Source organism: Apodemus sylvaticus, chromosome 19, assembly GCF_947179515.1.
Source record: "Apodemus sylvaticus chromosome 19, mApoSyl1.1, whole genome shotgun sequence".
Classification (NCBI taxonomy): domain Eukaryota; kingdom Metazoa; phylum Chordata; class Mammalia; order Rodentia; family Muridae; genus Apodemus; species Apodemus sylvaticus.
Window position 1 is genome coordinate 40148066 of NC_067490.1, and position 20973 is coordinate 40169038.

Below are 20973 nucleotides of genomic sequence, written 5' to 3' on the forward strand. Positions count from 1 at the left end.
TTCATGGATAAGGTAGCTTAGCTGAACCTTCACTAGGAACAAAGTGCGCTCAAAACCGAATATTGACAAGCATGGGGACTAGAGTCTGACTTTCCCAGAAACCTCAGGGCTCCTCCCGTGGCTGGGGGGACCAGGACACTTAACCAGGCTTGGCTTTTCTGTGGGTACCAGGGATCCAAAGTTGCTTCCTCCTCCTTACTTGGCAAGCCCTGCTCTTTTCTTGGCCATCTGTAGTCTGGTAAATAACTATGATTCTTGAAGATAGCATCCTTCCCTGGGATGGCTTCATGTGGCATCTCCACATTGACATGTGTTTCCATGGCAGTTGAGACAGGTGAGAGCATGCTGGAGAAGTATCACATCAGCCATTAAATATATATGTCTAGAATGACACCCATACTTCATTGACTAAAGGAAGGCTTTAGGGCGTCACACCTGCCATAAACCTCAAGATGATGGCACAGTAAAACATCCTCTTGTCCCAAAGGAAAGCTAGGGCACTGGTAAATACCATAAATATCTTCTCTATGACCCCAAACTGATAAGGCAGAGAAGTAATTTAAATAACTTCAGAACTAATATATGTTCTTGAAATATGTAATACATTTCAACACTCACATCCCCCCTCTTCCCTAACAATGCTTATGAGTACTACATATTTTTAGTATTTTGGTGACAGGTAATGCTGAGGAAAACATCATCATTAACCTATAAGTTCATTTTGAATACTGAATTCTTTGATTTGAAATAGCTTACAAACCACTCACGGAGGGCTAGGCAAATGAAAAAGAGCTAGCTAATTGTATAAATGAAAGTGAGAGTCCAAGTACTCCTGAGTTCAGTGTGTAGGCAACATTAGTAAAGAAATGGAAAATCCTATCCATTTATCCCATTGTACTTACCTTCCCTAGTCAGAAAGCCTCTGGCGTCTAGTGCATTTCTGTCGGCGTTCCATGGTGATTTAAATCAATTAATATCTACTTGTAGAAAAGTGTTGACAGCAAATTTCTAAATTCACAGGCTAGACATTTTCCAGTGTAATTGGGCATACATGAAAGAACTTTTCAGCTTGCTACTAAAAGTGACTCAGAAAAATGCGAAGTGGGTGTTAACCCTTTGCAAGGAGGCTACATAATCTGGAATGCTGCCCTTGATGGCCTTTTCTTGGAGAGAAACTAGACACACAGACTAAGTGGGATCTCTAATCTGTGAGCTGTACCCAGAGGTCCCTGAAAAGTCTGGAAGGGAAGGCTTGGTCAAGAGTCCAAGAGAGTCTAATGGAGGGAATTTTATCTGATGATAGCTATTGCTTCAGCTCAAGAAAATATTAGTACACATATGCCAGAGGGAGCTGGCTGAAGATTATTTAGTCTTGGGGATGAAGAGACAGCATGTCCAGAGAAGTGCAGGTTATGTTAGTGGGAACTTGATTTCAATCGCCAACATCTCTGTGCAAAACCCAGGTATGGTGGCCCTCATTTGTAATTCCTGCACTTAGAAGGCAGAGACAGGCAGATTTTGGGGAATTCCTTGCTCTCCAGTCACTGGAACTTAATCATCAAGGAACTGGTCACTGAGAGACCATGTCTCAAAAAACACAAGTTAGAGGGGCCTGAGGAATGGCGTATGACACTCAAAGCTGACCTCTGTCCTCTACATTCATGTATTACAACTTTTGCCCCATGTTGTGACTTTCTGAGTATATGGCCATGGACAGACCTGGGTGCCAGGTGGGGGCCTTCAGTTGGTGCAGAGGACAAGATGCCAGCTGGCAGATTAGCTTTTGGAGGGATAGAAAATATGTGCACATCTCAGAATTGGCCGTGAGTATAGAAGGGCCAGAATTGTCCTGGTTAGTTTTTAGGGGAAGAGGCAGAAGATGAAAGGGCCAAAGGGGGTAGCTGGTACAAGGTTCACTGGTACAGGAACCTTTGTTACAGCATCCTTGGTTACAGGAGCTGCTGACACTTGGAGACCTCACTGGTCCACTCACTATTTTTCAATGTCTTCTGGACAGCAGCTGATCTTCCAGAGAATTGATGACAGTGTGGTGAATGGGTGTTTGGAGAAGGTAGTTTATCTAAGTCTGGAGATAACTCATGGCTCTCGGGGTTTGATCCTGAGATCTGAGTCCCCTATGGCCCTACTCAGGAAGTCAGCCAGCTGTCAGTCTTCATGAGAATGTGTCATCCTCCTGGGAAGTAAGCATCAGGCTGAGAATCCAGATGCCCCTTGTCTTAGGGTTTTATTGCTACGAAGAGACACCATGATCAAGGTAACTCTTATAAAGGAAAGCATTTAATCAGGGCTGGCTTATAGTTTAAGAGGTTCAGTCCATTATCATCATGGCAGGAAGCATGGCAGCATCCACGCAGATATGGTGCTGGAGAAGCCAAGAGTGATACATCTTGACCCACAGGCAGCCAGGAGCAGACTCTGATTGCACACTGGGTAGAGCTTGAGCAGCAGACCTCAAAGCCCAACCCTACAGTGACACACTTCCTCTACCAAGGCCACACCAACTCCAACTAGGCTTCACCCTCTAATAGTGCCACTCCCTATGGCCAAACATTTAGAAGCATGGATCTATGGGGGCCATACCTGTTCAACTCACTGCACCCTCTGATTCCAGCAGCTACCTGAACTCAGGATGGCAGCAATGAACATTTGAGATTTCTTTTCAAATTTAAGCAAAATTTCACTATATTGCTGATGCTGGCCTTGAACTCATGATTCTTCTGTTTCTGGCTCCTGAGTGCTTTGATTGCAGGTATCTCTACGTATGCTCTGAACTATATTTTATAAAATGCTTCTTATATGTTAGGAGGGATCTAAGTTAATCTCACACATTATTTTATTCAAATCACATGTAATGGAGATGAAGGACCTGTTTCAACTGTCTTGTGGCTCATGTTAGTACATCCAGGAGATCCAGGATCTGGTCATGTGTGCTTCTGGTATGTAAAGGAGGCAGATCATCTGGTTATATGTGATCCTCATGTGGAGTGAAGCTGAGGGTCTAGGTTCGTGTGCTCCTGGTGTGAAGTGAAAAGACTGAAGGTCTAAGTGTGTATGTGTGTGTGTGTGTGTGTGTGTGTGTGTGTGTATGTGTGCACTCCTAGAGTGGGGCAAAGCTGAGGGCTTAAGTATGTGTGTTTCTGGTATGGAGGGAAGCTAAGAGTTTGTGTGGGTGTGCTCCTGGTGTGGAGTGAAAAGTTTGAATGTGTGTGTGTGTGTATGTGTTTGTGTGTGCGCATGTTCCTAGTGTGAGGCAAGGCTGAGGGTTTAGGTGTGTATGTTTCTGTTGTGAACTAAGGCTGAGGGTTTGGGCATATGCTTCTGGTCAAAGTTCTGGCCATGAATATAGCTTGTGCTTCCCTTTCCACTGCTCTTGTTGCCAACCAACTGTCCAATATTCTTATTTGTATATCCTTATTTCAGAATGGAAACCCTGAATAGGCAAAGGGTAGCTTCCTCAATGTTGTCAGTTTCAAGCCCTCCTAGAATCTGGGGCCTGAGAACCAAAGGCTTATGGCTCTAAGCTGTCCAAGCCAGAACTTGAAGCCAGAGAAACTTAGGTCAGAGGCTTGTTGCTCTGGGCCTTCCTTAACTATCAGTGGCTGCACACACAGTTATCCCTGGTCCATGCCTCCTCTGCTCATGCACAGCTAGCATTGGCTTGCACTGGTGGTGGCTAGTGCTAAGCTCTCAAGTCTGAGTGTAGGCACCTTGAGCTCCTAACAACCACTAATATTATAGACTTCGGCCCTCGGCTACTGGTATTCAAGGCCTTAGGGAATTGGCATCTCCCTAGAATCCTCCATCTTCCAGGATCCAAAGTCTCTCATACTTTACTTAACAAGATTGTGGCCTTCCACAATCATGGGCTTCCACCTTCTCTTAACTTCTCTCCCCCTAACCACTCCTGCCTCTGGCTTTCCCTCTTCTACTCAGTTTCTGCTCCAGGCCACTCTGAATTCTTCACCAATATCCATCATGCAGCAGTCTCTGCTTCTGTTGGCAGCCATCAGCACTGCCTCCTTGGCAAGCTACTGCTAGCCTTCTACATCCATGACAGGGATCAAAAGTAGACCAGAAAAGACCATCCACTCAGGGAAGACCTTGTTATTTGGCCTACTAGTACAACATCTGTTGTCCTTATTGGAGGGTGTCTTCTGGCTGACTCAGAAATTGTGAACAACAATAATCGGAAGGGAGTGCTTGCTTGTGTGTACCATGCAAACACAGTGCTTGTAATTAACACCAATAACATACCAACTTTCAGTTTGGGGGAAGTATAATCATAGGTGTTCGGTCGTACTTGTCAACCACAAACATTTTGCTGAGCACTAAGAAAGTGTCCTATTTTTCTTTGGACCAGATTTGGGTTGTCTCATCAAGTAGCCAGATGTTTGGCATAGTTGCAAGTGAGGTCTTTTAAAGTTCAGTGAGGCTTGCTTCCTCTGATGAAGGTGTCTTGAACAGTGTAGGCTATTCATCAGAATACAGTCTCTTGACTAGAACTCATGTATTAAATATCTATGGTCTGTTACAGTGTCTTAGTGTTTCTATTGCTTCAATGAAACACCATTACTAAAAGAAACTTGGAGAGGAAGAGATTTATTTTGCTTATGCTTCTGCATCACTAGTCACCATTGAAGAAAGTCAGGCAGGAACACAAACAAGGTAAGAACTAGAAGGCAGGAGCTGATATAGACACTAAGGAAGGGTACTGCTTACTGGCCTGCCTGTCATGGCTTTGTTGGCCTGCTTTTTAAAAATCCAGGATCCCTGTCCAGGGGTAGGCCCACTCACAATGGACTGGACCCTTTCATATCAATTATTAATTAAGAAAATGTTCTACATGCTTGCTTAGAGTCAGATCTTATGGAGGAATTTTCTGAATTGGGGTTCCCTCCTCGCAGATGACTCTAGCCTATGTCAAGCTGACACAAAATAAGCCAGCACACACAGTAAAGGGGCATGGTAGCAAAAGCTACTCATTTCATGGTCAGAGAGCAGAGAGAGCCTAACAGGGAAAGTATTATGTGTGCTTTCCTCACCAAGAAAATATTCCATTTTGAAGGGAAGTTTCTTAAGAGTCATACTCTAGAGAAAACTCTCAGGGAACAAATGGCTGAATGGCTTTAGACAATCCCTGAAATAGACAAAACTCACTAGATCTCTCCCTTCCTGAACTTATATAAGCACTAAGGAGTATTGATAGTCTCAGATCAGCTATGCTGTTTAGAAGAGGTTTATACTATTTGATCCTAGAAGAAAAACTATACAACATGTTGAGTTGCCTGCAAGAAGTAGCTGTTACTCTTCTGGAGTAGGCATTTGCTGATGCAGCTGTCACTGAGTCACTTCTGGTTCTGTAAGTAACCCCTCAGTCCATACTCCTATAAGTACTTAAATAAACTCATCAGGACTCTGATGATATCCTTACTTTTGATCTGTCATTGTTTCCTTCTCTGGAGTGAATAGATACTTGTTCAGGTCTCCAAGTAACAGAAGAAGCCAAAGACAAGATAGATTCTTCCAGTTCAACCATCCAGAGATAAACATTCTCCAAGTAGACCACATACCTAGTTTTCACCATCTTCCTATAATGCTATTGAAGTATAACTCCATCTATAGATAAGTCCATTGATGAGTTAGAAGTTTCATGACTCAATTGTGCCCATAAGCCCATCAACTGTCAAAAAAATCTCTTTGATGGCATATGTCATACCTTCACCATAATGAACTACATGTTCAAGTTCATACATCTAAGTTGATTAAAAAGCTTGAATTTCAATTTTGTTCTTCTGATTTGAATTTCATACTTGTTTGACGATACCATGTTGCTGGAATCAGAACTTTTAATTCCAAAGTAAACTTAAATAGGATGGAATATGAGTTAGAATCTCATGCTTCAAGGTTTGGCTAAGGTGTAAAACTTGCCATGTGTAGAGATATCAGTCAGAATGGGATGTCAGTGATGTGTTGAGGTGCTAGTATCTGGACTAGCCTTGTAAAAGAAGAGACAAAGAGAGATATGGAAGAGATGATTGGTGATTGATAGGTGAGTAGCAAGGTCAAGGGTCATGATTTGAAATGGCTACGAAGTATCGCATGAAGATGCTCAGTAGGTGGTATGGAATTTAGCGCTCAGGAGAGATTGTATCGTAATTACTGTTCAATTGCTGTGAGAACTAGATTCAAGTCAGTTCATAAAGCTTTTATTCAAGGGGACTTGCTTACAGTTTTTAGAGGGTTAGTCCGTGATCATCATGGACAGAAGCAGACAGGCATGGTGCTAGAGCAGTAGCTGAGAGTTTTACATTCTGGTCTTCACGCAGAAGAGAGAGAGGGAGGGAGGGAGAGAGAGAGAGAGAGAGAGAGAGAGAGAGAGAGAGAGAGAGAGAGAGAGAGACTGGCATGGAATTTGAAACCTCAAAGGCTACTCCCAGTTATATACCTATTTCAACAAGGCCACACCTCCTAAGGCTTCCCAAACAGTTCCACTCCTTGGTGGCTAAGCATTCAAAAAGACGAGCACATGGGAGACTTTCTCATTAAATACCACAGGTAATAAATATGAATATTGAAAATTCGTAGTTACCAGGGTACAGACCGTAATGAGTGATCTTGCCTCAGGTGAGAGAAATATCCGGGTATATGTAGAAGAGTGCCAACAAACATGATGGAGACAAAGGCTAGAAACGGTGAAGAAAAGAGATATGGAGAATACACCAGAGAGTAGTGATTCTGTGGAATGGCAAAATCCGAGAAAACCAGTGTGAAACTACATATAGATCCATTTCTAAATATATCTACTGTGAGAAGTCAGGATAAGTCAAGGAAAATTAGGAATTAATGGAGTTACGCAGGCTTTCCTTGTAATGCCCATAAAAGAAGTGTGTGTGTCTGCGTGTCTTTGTGTGTGTGTGTGTGTGTGTGTGTGAGTGTGTGTGTGTTGGTTGGGATTTTGCAAAGAAAAGAAAATTGAGGCAGGCATTAGCTTTTGTTTCTTGTCTTAGACACACATGAACTACCTATTCAGCTAACATTTATTTGTATACATTTAATCTATGCATTGAATATGATCCATGGAAGTATATAAGAGGTGGATTATGACTATCTGGATCCTGGTAATCCAGATTAGAAACTGACCCTAGTAATCCTGGACATTGGTAATCCAGTTCAAGAACTGACAAAACACATTGATTGGTGCCCAGAGCTTACACAGGAAGTCAGGCCTACAAGAGGTTAGAGGAACCATAGGCAGGTTTTCACTGACACTGTGCAACAGGAAGATGAAGAGACAGTTCATGGCATCTAGTTCCTTGTGCTAAAATTTTTCAGGATCAGAAGTATTAGAAAGCTACTCTAAAGATAGACTTTTGGCCTTGCTCTCTGCCACATTCTTTCCCGAATTCAGCAGGATAATCCTGTCTTTACAAAAATGCCTCTGGCTCTTCAAATCAGTGCTCATTCTGAGCAGGAACAATCAACATTTGTCTTGAATTAGTAACAGATTCAACAGCTCACAGGAAAAGCTAGAGAGAGTTTTCAATCATTGTTTCCCTCACTGGCTTCTCCTGAGAAAGCCTCTAACTTCTTGCAGGAAGAGTGTGCATTATATTTAGCAACAAGTCCCTCCTTGCCCTGAAGTAAGCCAGAGAATAAAGTTGAAGGCTCACTGAAAGCACAGAGAACTTGTGGGGTTTGTTACTTGGCAACTGAGATCTGAGCTGTTAAAATAAGAAATCTGCATTACTTTACAATTTTTTAAATGCAATGCATGCTACTTTCTTTTCAAGGAGGGAGAAAATAAGATTACTATAGTGTCAATTTCTGACTGTTGAAGACATCCCAGCCTCTTTGGGCAAGAGTTGCAGTCTTTATGTGGTCCTCCGAAGTAGATATTTATGCATCCACAGCCTCCCGGTGATGCAGCAAGTCTCGTCAGAGGCCCAGAGATGCCAGGAGAATATTCAGACTGGAAAGAATGTTATCAGGAAGAGAGGAATGCTCTTTTGGATATGATGCATGGTGACATCATGGTGAAGATACAGAGGAACTGTTACAGCCTCTCTACTCCTCTCCATGAAGACTTTCCTCTCATAGGCCTAGGCCTATTTCTTTCCTCTTCCCTTCATACCTTTAAACTTGTCCCTGACTTTATATATACACGGAGCATCCGAGAAAGTATTACTATACCATACAAACTGCCTCAAATGCACCTTAGGACACTGTCAAGAATGAATGAGTTAGGAGCCAAGAAGGTGGAAATATTTGCATAGCTCCTTGGAGAAAGTGGGTTGGGGGTGCTTTTTCTTTCTCCTTCTTCCTTTTTTCCTTTTCTTTTTAATAAGACTTGGTTGAATTTTTATGTCCCTGGATCATATGAAACTCGAAGGGGCACTAGGTATGCTGAATACTCTGGATTCCATCAAGTTTCTCTTTCTATCTCTCTTGCCATCCCACAGTCCTTATTAAGGCCTGGGATCCTGCAGTCACATTCCACATTGGTGAGTCAATAGAAGGGAAATTCCAAGGGTCAACTCTTCCCACAATCTGGCCAACAGCAACTTTGTGTTGTGAGAGGGCTAACTTTTGAGGGTTTAGAAGAAGATGAAGGTAATTGACCACATTGCAATTTTCGTATTACATAGTAAACAAAGAAATGTATATCCTGCTTTTATTGAGAAATGATAAAAAAAAGAAAAAGAAAAACATTTTCTTCTATGTCGCCATGGTTGCATAATTAAATCAGGAGGGTGCACTATTGCAAGCTGACCCTTGGCAAGAGTGTAAGCTTTGTTGCCATGTTTCTCCTTATATCTGCAAATACCTAAGGGGTCAAGGTATATCATAGGTATGAAATAAATACCTGTTGAATAAATAGTTTATAGAATGTACTACATGCGCACAGTGTGAAAGAGAAATGTTTTGAGTCATATTGCAGGACATTAAATTCTGACTCAAGTTACTTGACTGTTTTTCTAGACAAAGATCTCAGGGAATGGCCATTTGTACTTCATAACTCTGTAGCAATAGATGTTTTCTGATCTGGTTACCTGTTTGACAAAATGTTATCTGAAGAGCGGTTTAACATTATCATATCTAAAAGCTACAGACCTGAGAATGCAGATTTTTTTTATGCTTCTTTCATATGAAACACTCAATGTCTCTTCCAAAAGCACATCTACTGGGTGCTATTGGTTCCTGTGGGGAAACTTTCAGGGCATTCTGAACGAATGGTATCAAACTTATTTTCAGTAATTACCCAGAGCATCACCACGTATGGATAAATTTTAATTGCTAGAGTTTGGAAAGTTGTAGCTGATTATCTGTTCAGATGCTTCATAGAAATAAGTACATATTAATCCCTGTATTGGTGTGGGCTATACTATCACCAGTAGCATTTAGAATGTGGTTGGAGAAACAGACAGAAATAAGTGATCATTCATTAAAAATTATGGGAAATTATGTGAAGGGCTGGGTCTAGATGGCCAGAGGGGCAAACTAGTTGTGCTGAAGTGAAAGGGAGGTCTTTCCGATCAGAACATAGGTGAGGTCTTCCTGTCCAGGTCTCTTCTGGAAGACCAGAAAGGGTCATGGGCATTCAGAGCATGTGGATTCAGAGCAGGGGGGTAAACATTTCAGGTAGAGGGTGGGAGCAGGGCTCCAGTCAAGGATTCATAGCTCCAGAGCATTTATACGTATAGAAGAAGCAATAGGGAATTTAGGATTGTTTAATTCAGTTGGGATTGCAGAGAGAGAGAGAGAGATGGGTGGGGTACAGATAATTATTATGCATTGTCTGCATAATGACTGCTGAAGCTAAGATGGTCTCTAAAGACGAGTTATGCTTTGTTTTTTATTGTAGTTTGTAATTTTACATAATAAAATGTTTACAAAAGACTTTTGTTGCCATGATCATTGTCTAGTTCAGCTTGGGAGCCATGAGACCCTTTCCCGATTTGCTATCTTGGCAGTATTGAAACTAGTGGTCGGAAAGTCACATTAGTTGAAACATTTGCAAGACCAGCAAGGCTGATGTTCTCAGTATAGAATAATCTCTATGCTAGAAATTAAGGATTTCATGTTTGGGGTTTTGTTATGTAATTTGTTTTTATTTTTGAAAGGATCTTGGCTATGTAGCTCAGTTCGATCTCAAATGCATGGTTTTCCTCTCCCATTCCTCTATGCTCTGGGATTCTAAATTTTATGGGTTTTTACAGAAGAATAGAAATAGAATGTTTTAGGAAGTTTCACCATAGTTAATAAGAAAATGTTCCCAAAGTGTAATTTATATGTAATAAAATTCATATATTTTAAATATATGCATTCATAACACCATGGAACTGAAGGATAGAATATTCAAATGCTTCAAAATTTTTAACATATCACTTGTAAATACCCTTACTTGGTTGAGGAAACTGCTAAACTGATTTTTATTATTATAACCGTACATTTCTGTTCTGAAATCATTATATTGTGTTCTTTCATTCTGTGTATAGATACAGTTCATCCCTGTGGTGGTGTAATATTGTTACACCATTGAGTAGCTATTGTGCTATATAAATAAATGTAACTTGTGTATCCATTTGTTGGTAGAAGTTGGGTTGGTTCTGAATTTGGTCTACTGTAAACCAAATGGCCATGCACATCTATAGTCAAGTCTTCTTTGTACACTTGTGTGTTTTCTCTTAAGTTCATAGCTGGGTAGTATGTCAAAGGTACTTGGCCTTTGTGGAAACTGTCAAAGTGTATTTTAAAGTGCTTGAACCATATTGCATCCTCAAAGGTAGTTCATGAGGACTATGTCTTAACATTTATACAATAAGTATGGTGCATTTAATTCAGCCAGCTTCTAAATTTTAGCCAGTGTAGTGGGTACAAAATAATATCACAGCATAATTTTAACTTACACTTTCTAAACAACAAATGTTGATCATTTGGATGACTATATGTTCTGAAAAGTTTATTGAAGTCACTGCATGTCATGTGCCAACACAGGAAGATAGCAAGTTTCATACCATTCTAAGCTATAAGACTAGACCTAGTCTCCAAAAACAGACAAGCTAAAAACAAAACAGAAGTCTATAAAAGTCCTTTCCCCTTTAATATGTTAAATTGCTCATTGTGCTGATTTGAAAAGTACTTTACACATTCTGGATATTCTTCTTCATCATGCTTTAAGCTACTGAAAGGATTGAATATTTTAATGATATCTTTAATTCTTTAGCCGGCATTCATTTAATAAATCTTTGCCTACCATATGATATTTTAGAATTTTGTTCCACCATCCTGATAGCTTTAATGTCATAGAAAGTCTTAAGTCAAGTTTTGTAAATTGTCTTTATAAATATGAGTCCCTCCCCTAATTCTCTGTGTTTCTATACAGTTTCTAGAATCAGCTTTTCTTTTTCTTCTTTTTTTTTTTTTAAATAATAGCCTGCCAGGTGTGTGATTTATACCCTATTTCTCAAAAAATTTCCCAGCAATGAAATAGTTTTATGTATAAAGGCTTTGGATGACTTTTATTAAATTCATACCTAAGGTTTTTAGGTCTTTTGAGAACATTGTACATGATTCTTTTGACATTTTATTTTTCCAGACATAATGGCATGCCTGTAATTCCAGCATTCAAAAGACAGAGGCAGTAAAATTGCTGAGAGTTCAAGGCTACAAACCAACTTTCAAGTTTGTCTTCAGAATGTAAATTATGATTATTATATTACAATTATAGGATATGTTCACAAATATAAAATATTGTATTACTACCATCTTTATGAATTAACACTTACCCCCATACCCAGCTAGATTGAGTCTCTTGAAAAAATAACAAGGCATCCAGATATGAAATCATTTGACTTAAGCTCTTCCGTGTGCACAATGCTTCCTCCTCTTTTGACTATGCCTGTCCTCCTAGAACTGCAGATGATCCCATAGTCCCATACTGTTCACAAGAGGAAACAAAATAATCCCAGAAGGATGCAGAGCCTGGATGACTGAGGAGAAAGAGGCAGATCCCTTGGAGAGGTGGTCCAGAGCATGCAATTCAATGTGCAATTTTTACCATAGTCACATAGGTAAGTAGTTCCTGATTCTCTGGATTTTAGGTTAAGTGTTGTGCTCAGTTGAGTAGTTGAATAAGTTTGTTGGTGTAAGCTGTCCTATAGGGGACCCAAAGAAAGTTTCTCCTCTTCTTAAATTGGTATATTATCAATTTCTTCTTTGATTACTTTATGGACCTTTTCTAATGATTAAATGCCCCTTGGAAGCAGCAAACTTTTAGCTACATGCTAAATGCAAATAAGGCTGAAGCCTGGTGTGTGTGTGCGTACGTGTGTGTGTGTGTGTGTGTGTGTGTGTGTGTGTAACTGTATGTATGTGGGAGTCAGAGAAGAGGTCAGAACTTTAAAACTGGATGTTTTTTCTCTGCCACCTTCCGCCTTATTATTATTTTTTTTTTGAGACAGAAAACCTGGAACTTGCTTATTGGGCAAGACTGGTTGGCTAGAAGACCACTGGAAACATCTTGTTCTGCCTGTCTAGAGCTAGGATTGCAAGCATGTTCTGTCATATGTGGCTTTTGTGTGTCCTGTATGTGCGTGTCATGTGTGTTTGTTGGGGATCTGAACCCAGGTCCTCATCCTTTACTGGTATCCACTTGCAGATATATCCCATGTCTGCTACAGTCCCTGGAATCTTTTTTGAATAGCTATGCAAATATGGTTTTTTATTTTTAATTTGGCACAGAAGAAAATGTGAAAGGGGAACATTGACATAAAATAGGTAAGTAGGGCTCTTGAGATGGCTTGGTGGGTAAGAACTTTCATTGCCAAAATTGCCAATCTGAGTTCAATCTCCTGGACATTGGTGGTGGAAAAACAGAGTCACCTCTTGACTACTGCTCTCTGACCTGCACATATCCAACCTGGCATGTGCTCCATCCCAGTGAACAAATAAATATGCGTAATAAACCATATCTTCCAAAAATTAAAAATAAAACTGGTATCCACTATGCGCCTGCCAGGGGCTTGCATACATGATTTCATCATCTCTGTTACAATTCCATGAGAGTACAGCAGGAATTCTGAGATAAGAGTTATTATCTTCCCGTAGCAAGCAAAAACTGCACTTTAAAGGGATTATATGATATGTTAAAGGCTCGGTAGTTCCTAAGTGTCTGGCTCTTAATCTCTTCATTTTCCATAGAGCAAACTGTCTAGAAGAGGAACTGGTGAATGTTGAAACGGAATGTGAAGAAGGAATGTGGGACATTCAGGACTCACTCCTGGACTTCTACATTTGCTTGAGTTTTCTTTATATAATCATCCTTGACCACCGTGACCACTTTCAGGGGGCAAGCCAGATCACAGATGAGAAAAAAATCTTCCCAGTTTAAGGCTATGACATTTGCATAGATTTGAAAAAAAATCTTCCCAGTTTAAGGCTTTGGCATCTGCATAGATTTCATGTTTATTTTCAGATATTATACTGAAGTCAATCTTGTTTCTGAAGTGCTTGGCCATGCTAGATCTGTGGTAGATGCTGAAAGAATAGTTATTACACAAGTCCTACCCTCAGGAAGCTTTTTGTTCAGATATGGGACAGGATCACTAGGGTAGATGACTCGAGGTAATTGCTGATAGCACACAAATAGTGCCATATGAATGCACAGAAATTCATGCAACAGGAATCGGAGGGTGCTGAGAGTGTGAGTGGGAACTTAGACTTTGACTGAAAGGAAGGATTCAAGTAAGAAAGAGGATGTATGTCTTGACAGGAAATGATGTGATGTGGGTATGAATGGATATACCTTTTGCTAAAAGTTACACATGCAGGTCACAGGGCTGAAGAGTTGCCCAGTCTGTGTAGTTGAACCTGAGGTCTGGAGGTAGAGATCACAATACACAATTGAACACCTGAACACCAGTGACCATCTTTGAGATTCTGTCTGCTGAACTAATCTCTCCCTCACATACATACTCTCTTATACATACATGTGCACAATACCCATTGCCCATGTCTGAAACTGATGCAACAGAGATGTTGATAACCCAGCACTTTGGGGAATATTCCAACACAGAGCAGTAAAGTGCTAATACACCATCCTCACAAAGCAAATGTGGGTTTGAGTTTCCACTGCAGTCATCAGCGATGGGGTGCTTGTCTGGAGAAGGCAATTCACTCTACTTCCTATCAGCTTCAAATTTTTTTTTTCAGTCTGCAATCATCCTCACTTTCTCCTGTGTCTTCATAGCAAGGTTAATCCTTTCATTCGCGCACCCCACCCCCACCCCATTCCCTCTACCTTTCCTATGGAATAAATCTTCCTATGTAATAATCTTAATATTGTAGAGATGAAGGGCTTTGCTTTCCCCTCTCTACCTAAATTAAGAAAAGAATCACAGTGCTAGGCTGGAGACTTGCTAGAATATGATTATATATAGTCTGTAGCCTGAGAAGCTGGAAATATTAACTCAAATGGTACAATCTATTAAAAAAAAGATTGTTCGCCAATATTAAGTTACCTACTTCAAATGGGAAAACCAACCCAAATGGGAAGAAAAGGACCACAAAAATGTTGAGGAAGATTTTCCTATTCCAAAATATAGTTCATGTCCTTATCCATTCATTTATTTATCGATTGATAGAATATGTTTTCAGATTACAATAGCTGTGAAGAGACAACATGACTAAGGCAATTTATCAAAGAATACATTTAATTAAGAGTTTGCTTACCGTCTCAGAGGGTTGGACTATGATCATTATGGGTAGGAGACATGCACTGGAGTATTTACATCTGATTCACAAGATGGAGAGAGAGAGAGAGAGAGAGAGAGAGAGAGAGAACCTGAAGTGGGCTTTTGAAACCTCAGAACCCACCTCCAGTGACACACTTCTTCCAACAAGGCCACACCTCCTACATTTTCCCAAACAGTTCCATCACCTGGGAACCAAACATTCAAATATATGAGCCTATGGGGGCCATTCTCAGTCAAACCTTTGGCAGGATTTTCCTCGTCCAATTAAATTAAAATATTAGTGCAGCAGGAGGCCTGTAATTGGACAGGAAAAAGGGAGGTGGAGCTAAGAGTTGCAGAGACAGGATGGAGGAAGAGAGGAACCAAAATGGACAACGAATAGGATAATTCAGAACCAGTGTGGCTTTGAATAAACACAGGTAGATATGTTATTACATAGAGATAAAATAATTGGGATAATTTGTCTAATCTAGGTAGGCAGCTTGCATCATTATCCATTGGCACAGAAATTATTGGGTGGGCATCCTGTGAATTGAGAATTTGTTTATATATAAATCTGACTGGTCAATTATAAGATGCAAAAGTTTTGTTTTACTGGGTTACTGGAATATGGGACCATAGGGGTTTAGGGCTAAGAAGAAACTAGCCACCGAGGCAAGCAAACCAGAGCTGGGAAGACTGCCATCAGTTGGTGCATAGGGCTAGCATGGAGGCAGCCAGGTTGGTGTGGCAGAGAGTCGCAGGCTTGGTGTGGGAACTTGTGTGGGAACTTGCCTTTCTTTTTTAATGTTTCCTGTAACACAAACCACCATAGGTTCTTACCAGATAGTGTAGTCTAACCTTGAACATACAATCCTCCTGCCTTAGCATCTATAGTGCTGGGATTAGAGGCATCTACCTCTATACCTGACACTGCTTTAAAACAAAACAGAAATGGTCATTTCTACTGTTCTATTTAAAATCCATGGTAGCCAAGCATGGTAGTTAATGCCTTTAATCCCAGCACTTGAGAGGTATAGACAAGAAGATTTCTGTGAGTTTGAGGTCAGCCTAGTATACATAGCAGGACTATCAGGTCTACACAGAGAGACCCTGTCTCAGAAAGCCAAAGTCAATCAAGTAAGGCCAGGACACATAAATGGAGACAGGCAGATACATTATTTACAGCACTACAGGAGAGCACCGTCAGCAGCAGCAACAGAGAGTGGGGAAAGATACTGAGGCCTTTCTGCTCTGGTCTTTCACCACGCGCATGCTTGCACCACCACATTCCTACCATTTGAGAGACACCACAGACACAGTGAAACTATGTACCTAGGGAGAGAACTGTGCATGCTGTGGCTGGAGAAAAGCCTGAGCACTCTTCAGTTTTATGAGCTGCCAAGGTTTGTTGCTGCCTCATGTTTGCATTCACAGAGGAATGTGATTTTAATATTTAGCTCATTCTGCTGGAATATGCATTTAAATAAGAGAAATGCAGGCTCCAGTATGATATTTCTGTGTCAAGTTTTGTGCGCATAAATGCACATACAGACACACTCAGAGAGACACACATGGGACGTCGGCAAACACATGTAATGTTTTCCAGCTTAAGTGGTTGAGAGCCTTTAATTAAATGCAAAGAGTAACACTTATCGCACAGAAGGAGAGGATCTAAGATGGCAGTGTTTGCAGTTACAAGGGATACCCAGGGTGTCTGTGCCATTTGTGGACACTGAAGGAGATGGAAGTACCACAGGGACAGCTGCGGCATCAACGAATCCCAGTGACCTAGATTCAGCTATAGATCACGAACTGCTGGCCTGTGTGGCTGGCTAGCTCCTACCAGCAGCCTGTCTGCAGTTCCATGGGCTGCCTGGCAAACAGTGCTGACCCATTTCACCATGACAACCTGGGCTGCTCTACTAACGGCAGTGTGCTGGGAAATGGGGAAATGATCCCTGACAGCGTTTTAAAGATTCCAAAAATTGAGCTTACTCAGAGTTTCTAAAATACGTATCTCGAAAATCCAACTAGAACAGACATTCTTTGACAGCATTGGAAGAGCTGGAGAATGAGAACAAGTGTTAGCCTTTTCCAAGCCCTATACTATCAGCAAAATGAGCCACTTTCCGTCTCTCTCAGCCAATGGCATCATGATAAACACACATCTAACTGAAATGAACTAGTCATTCTCTAAAAGCAAGAATGTGCAGGTTAAAAGCCCAAGGGTGTTAGCTCCCACTGCTACACGTATTCTGATCTTTTAAAATAGGAAATATAGGACCAAATAATTTCACAATAAGTAAATGGAAGGGTTTAAAGTGGATTTATTACAGCCTTGGCTCAGAGTTAATGTGTGCAGAATTGAGTTTCATTGGAGTACTACAATAGTATGCCCCTCGGGGGGTGGGGGAGGGGGGAATGGGTCTGTGCTTTGGGAAAGGAATTCCATTTAGGGGGAGCAATTTAGGAAAATCAGGCCCTGGTATGTGCATGTGATCACATTAAAATGTAACCTCTGCTTGTCTGATGAAAACCACAGCCCAGAAGTGATCACATTTGCAGGCCTGTATGCCGAACGCCATATGCTGAACTCAGCATCCCTTTTTTGTTGAGTTAGTTCAAGAAGGTAAATCTTAGAACCTCCTGTACTTTTTCTGTTTTGTGCACAGGAAAGGGAGCCACATCAGGCTAAAGAATGGCTCAGGGCTTATTACCAAAGCTGTAATGTAGGCCTGGGCCAGAGAGTATTTACGCAGGTGTAGTAGATTAACATGTGAGTTTTGTGTGTTTATTTTAGGGACAGTGTCTCACTTTGTAACTAGGTGTGCTAGGTAGGTTTTTTTTTTTTTTTTTTTTTTTAAAGTCTTTATACAAGATAGAGTTACTTGGGAAGAAGAAGCCTCATTTAAAAAAATGTGTTTATCAGACAGCCCTATAGGAGACTGTAAGGGCATTTTCATAACTAATGACTGATCTGAGAGGACCTCCTAACCCACTGTGGGCAGTGCCACGCCTGGGCAAGTGGTCCTAGATTGTATGAATTACAAGCTGAGCCAGGCCATCTCGAGTAAGCCAGCAAGCAGTGCTCCTCCTCAGCCTCGGTTTCTGTTCCCGCCCCAGCTTCCCGCAGCCACAGACTATGATCAGGACACATAAGCTAAACAAATGCTTTCTTCCCTGAGTTGGTCTTGGTGTTTTATTTCAGCAATGAAAGCAACTAGGGCTCCAGGTCAGCCTTGAGCATGCTAGACTGGCCAGGTACTTCCACGTTGAAGGAGAGGAATGAGAACATTAGCCAAAGTTTAGGTAAAGTGGCACAGGGCAATTCAGGGGAACCTACAAGGAAGACAATAGCATAGCCTGGAAAAATAGATATTCATTCTCTTCATTAATGGTGGAGATTGCGACAATACTTCCTTCCTTCAGTCTTCGGCTGCTAAAGAGATTTTCTTCTTCCCACTGCTGCCTTCTCCTCAATCCCCATGGCTCCCATTCAGCCAGAACCAATCTCTATCATGTGTCAGAAGACTGACTTCCTTTTAGAGAAGTTTCTAGCTCTGTTTTTAGCTGTGTGGCTGTTGTTTTCCACCCCAGGGCCCAGTGTCAGTGAACGGTGTATTAGGTTATCTAAATATGTAATACCTTGTACTTGTTGTAAATCAATCAGTATTTCAAAACAATAAACGCTGAAATGCATCGAAGATGAAGTAAAGACAAAATCCTTCTCAAAGTGATTGTGTGTGAAAATGCGATGAAAAGATCAAGTTTTTCATGACCAAAAAAACAAAATTATAATCTGGAGAATCATATACTTTCACCTTCTTGTCTCCTGATTTCCTGATCAAATTATCAACAGTGTTCCCTTTGCATCTTCGTTTCATGATAAATTGCATGCCTTCCTCATCATGAACTATCACCTTTGGCATCTACAGTTCAGGTTGCTGTGTGTGATACAGTTATTTCAGAGAGTGGGCTCTGCTTAGGAAGTGGCAGCTGCCACCTCCTGGCAGAAACTCTATGTCATTCCTATGAATGATTAAGGTAGATTTGGATTGATTGACTGTAGGAGTGACTTGAGGATATCACCACACACACTGGGAAGAAGGAAAGGCTCAGCTTGCTATCTTGTTCTCTCCAGAGTAATTTCCTGTACTCTGCTCTCCACCGCTCCCTGCTCTGCTCTAGCCTCATCTCCCCTGTCTCTACAGCAGTTGGTTGGTCATGCTCTATTGTTTCTTCACCAAGGAAACACAATCATGCTCTCTAATGCTATACAGGCTCCAACATACAAATGATTAACATGAACTTTTAAGTTCAGGGCTTTCGTTTCTTAATTTTTTTTTCTTTCTTTTTTTTTAAGAAATAGTTCTTTGAAATTTTTAAAAGGTAAGAGGAATTGCAGGATACAGATAAGAACTTTTGGTTGAAATTCTGGGACATACCCCTAAAAATCACATAAGACTCCAAACTGTGGTTTGGCTCTAGTCAAAGTCAGTAGGTCACCAAAACAAAACAAAACAAAACAAAAACAAAAACAAAAACAAAAACAAAAACAAAAATGCAAAATGTCCTGCCTGAGAGGAAAAATGGAGATGCAAAAGTGGTAGTGAAAGGAGCCAGAATGAATCGTAGACATGTATGAACTTATCAAAGAACAAGGCAATGCATGTAGGCCACAGTTGGAGCACTTCTTTAATTGAGTTGTTTAATGGCAATCTAGTTGTATGCTGATTACTTTTTATTGTGTGATTAAAAATGAATACCTCACAATATGAAAAAGACCAAAGAATTTATTATCTCCTACTACTAAATTCATAAAATAAAAATAAATTTATAAAACAGAACTAAATATCACTTCATTTCAAAAATGGAGACTATGCTATTTTATCAGATTATCCAAGACCTTTCTGATAAATGGGATGGTGTCCCTCTCCCACTTTTAAATCATCATTTACTTACGGACTTTTGTGGTTTGCTTTGCCAAGATGCTCAGTAACCAGTGTGCACATAGTCTCTGGGCAGGGTTTCATGGTTCTTGGTCTGAACTTCTGCACAGCTTTAATGGAATTCATTACCTAGACGTGCACGGTCTTGTGGATTGAATCATCTTTGTGATTTGATCATAGTTGTGCCAAGGCTTAGAACTACAAGGCAGTTAGAGATGCAAATCACCAGCTGGTTTCAGAAATACCAACACATCCTCTGACGGGAAAAAGTCACTGGTCTTGACCTGCAAAAGTGTTGAGTTAGCCTGAGAATTTTTACATTTTTCCTGCTGCTAGAAATTAACTCTAGGGCTTTGAGCGCTTTGTCACTGAAATATATTTCTAGGTATCTTTTACTCCTTATTATTTTGAGACAGCATCTCACTGAGCTGCCCAGGGTGGTCTTGCAGTCATTCTGTAGCCTAGAAAGACCTTGAACTTGTGATATTTCTGACTCAGTCTCCAAATAGCTGAGATGACAGACCTGAGTCATCAGGCTCAGGTGAGAATATTTAATACCTGTGCAGACAGGATTCATGTGAGCATAGTGTTTGAGGTCTTCCAGCCCCCCAAAAATTGTCTTACAGTTTCTATTGCTGTGGTAAAACAAACACCATGACCAACAGCAATCTGGGGAGGAAAGAGTTTATTTAGCTTTCATGTCCTAATTATTTCCATCATGAAGGGAAGTTACAGCAGAAACTCAAGACAGGAACCTGGAGACAGGAACTGAGGTCATGGAGGCAGAGGTCATGGAGAAATGTTGCTTGCTGGCTTCCTCAGATTGCTTTCTTGTATGACACAAAACCACCCAGGTAGTGACACTCTCCACAGTGGGCCAGGACCTTGAATATCAATGATCACATAAGAAAATGAGCCCTTAGTCTTGTCTATGTGATAGAGGCATTTTCTCAACTGATGCATCTTCTTACTAGATGAGTCTGGCTTGTGTCAAGTTTACAAAAACCTAACTAGCACCGTTGTCTTTGATGGCTTGCTCTGTGTATTGTTCATATGCTATCTTATTGATAGATGTCCCTATGGGATTCAATATATTTGAGTGCTCCATTCCCAGTGTGAACTGTTTGGGGAGGATTAGGAGATATTAGAAGCAGTATGTCACTGGAGGTGTGCTTTGAGGTGTCAAGAGTCCATGCTATTCCCAGGTAGTACTCACTGCCTCTTGCTTGTGGACCAAGATGTGAGCTCCTATATCCAATGCCAAGCTT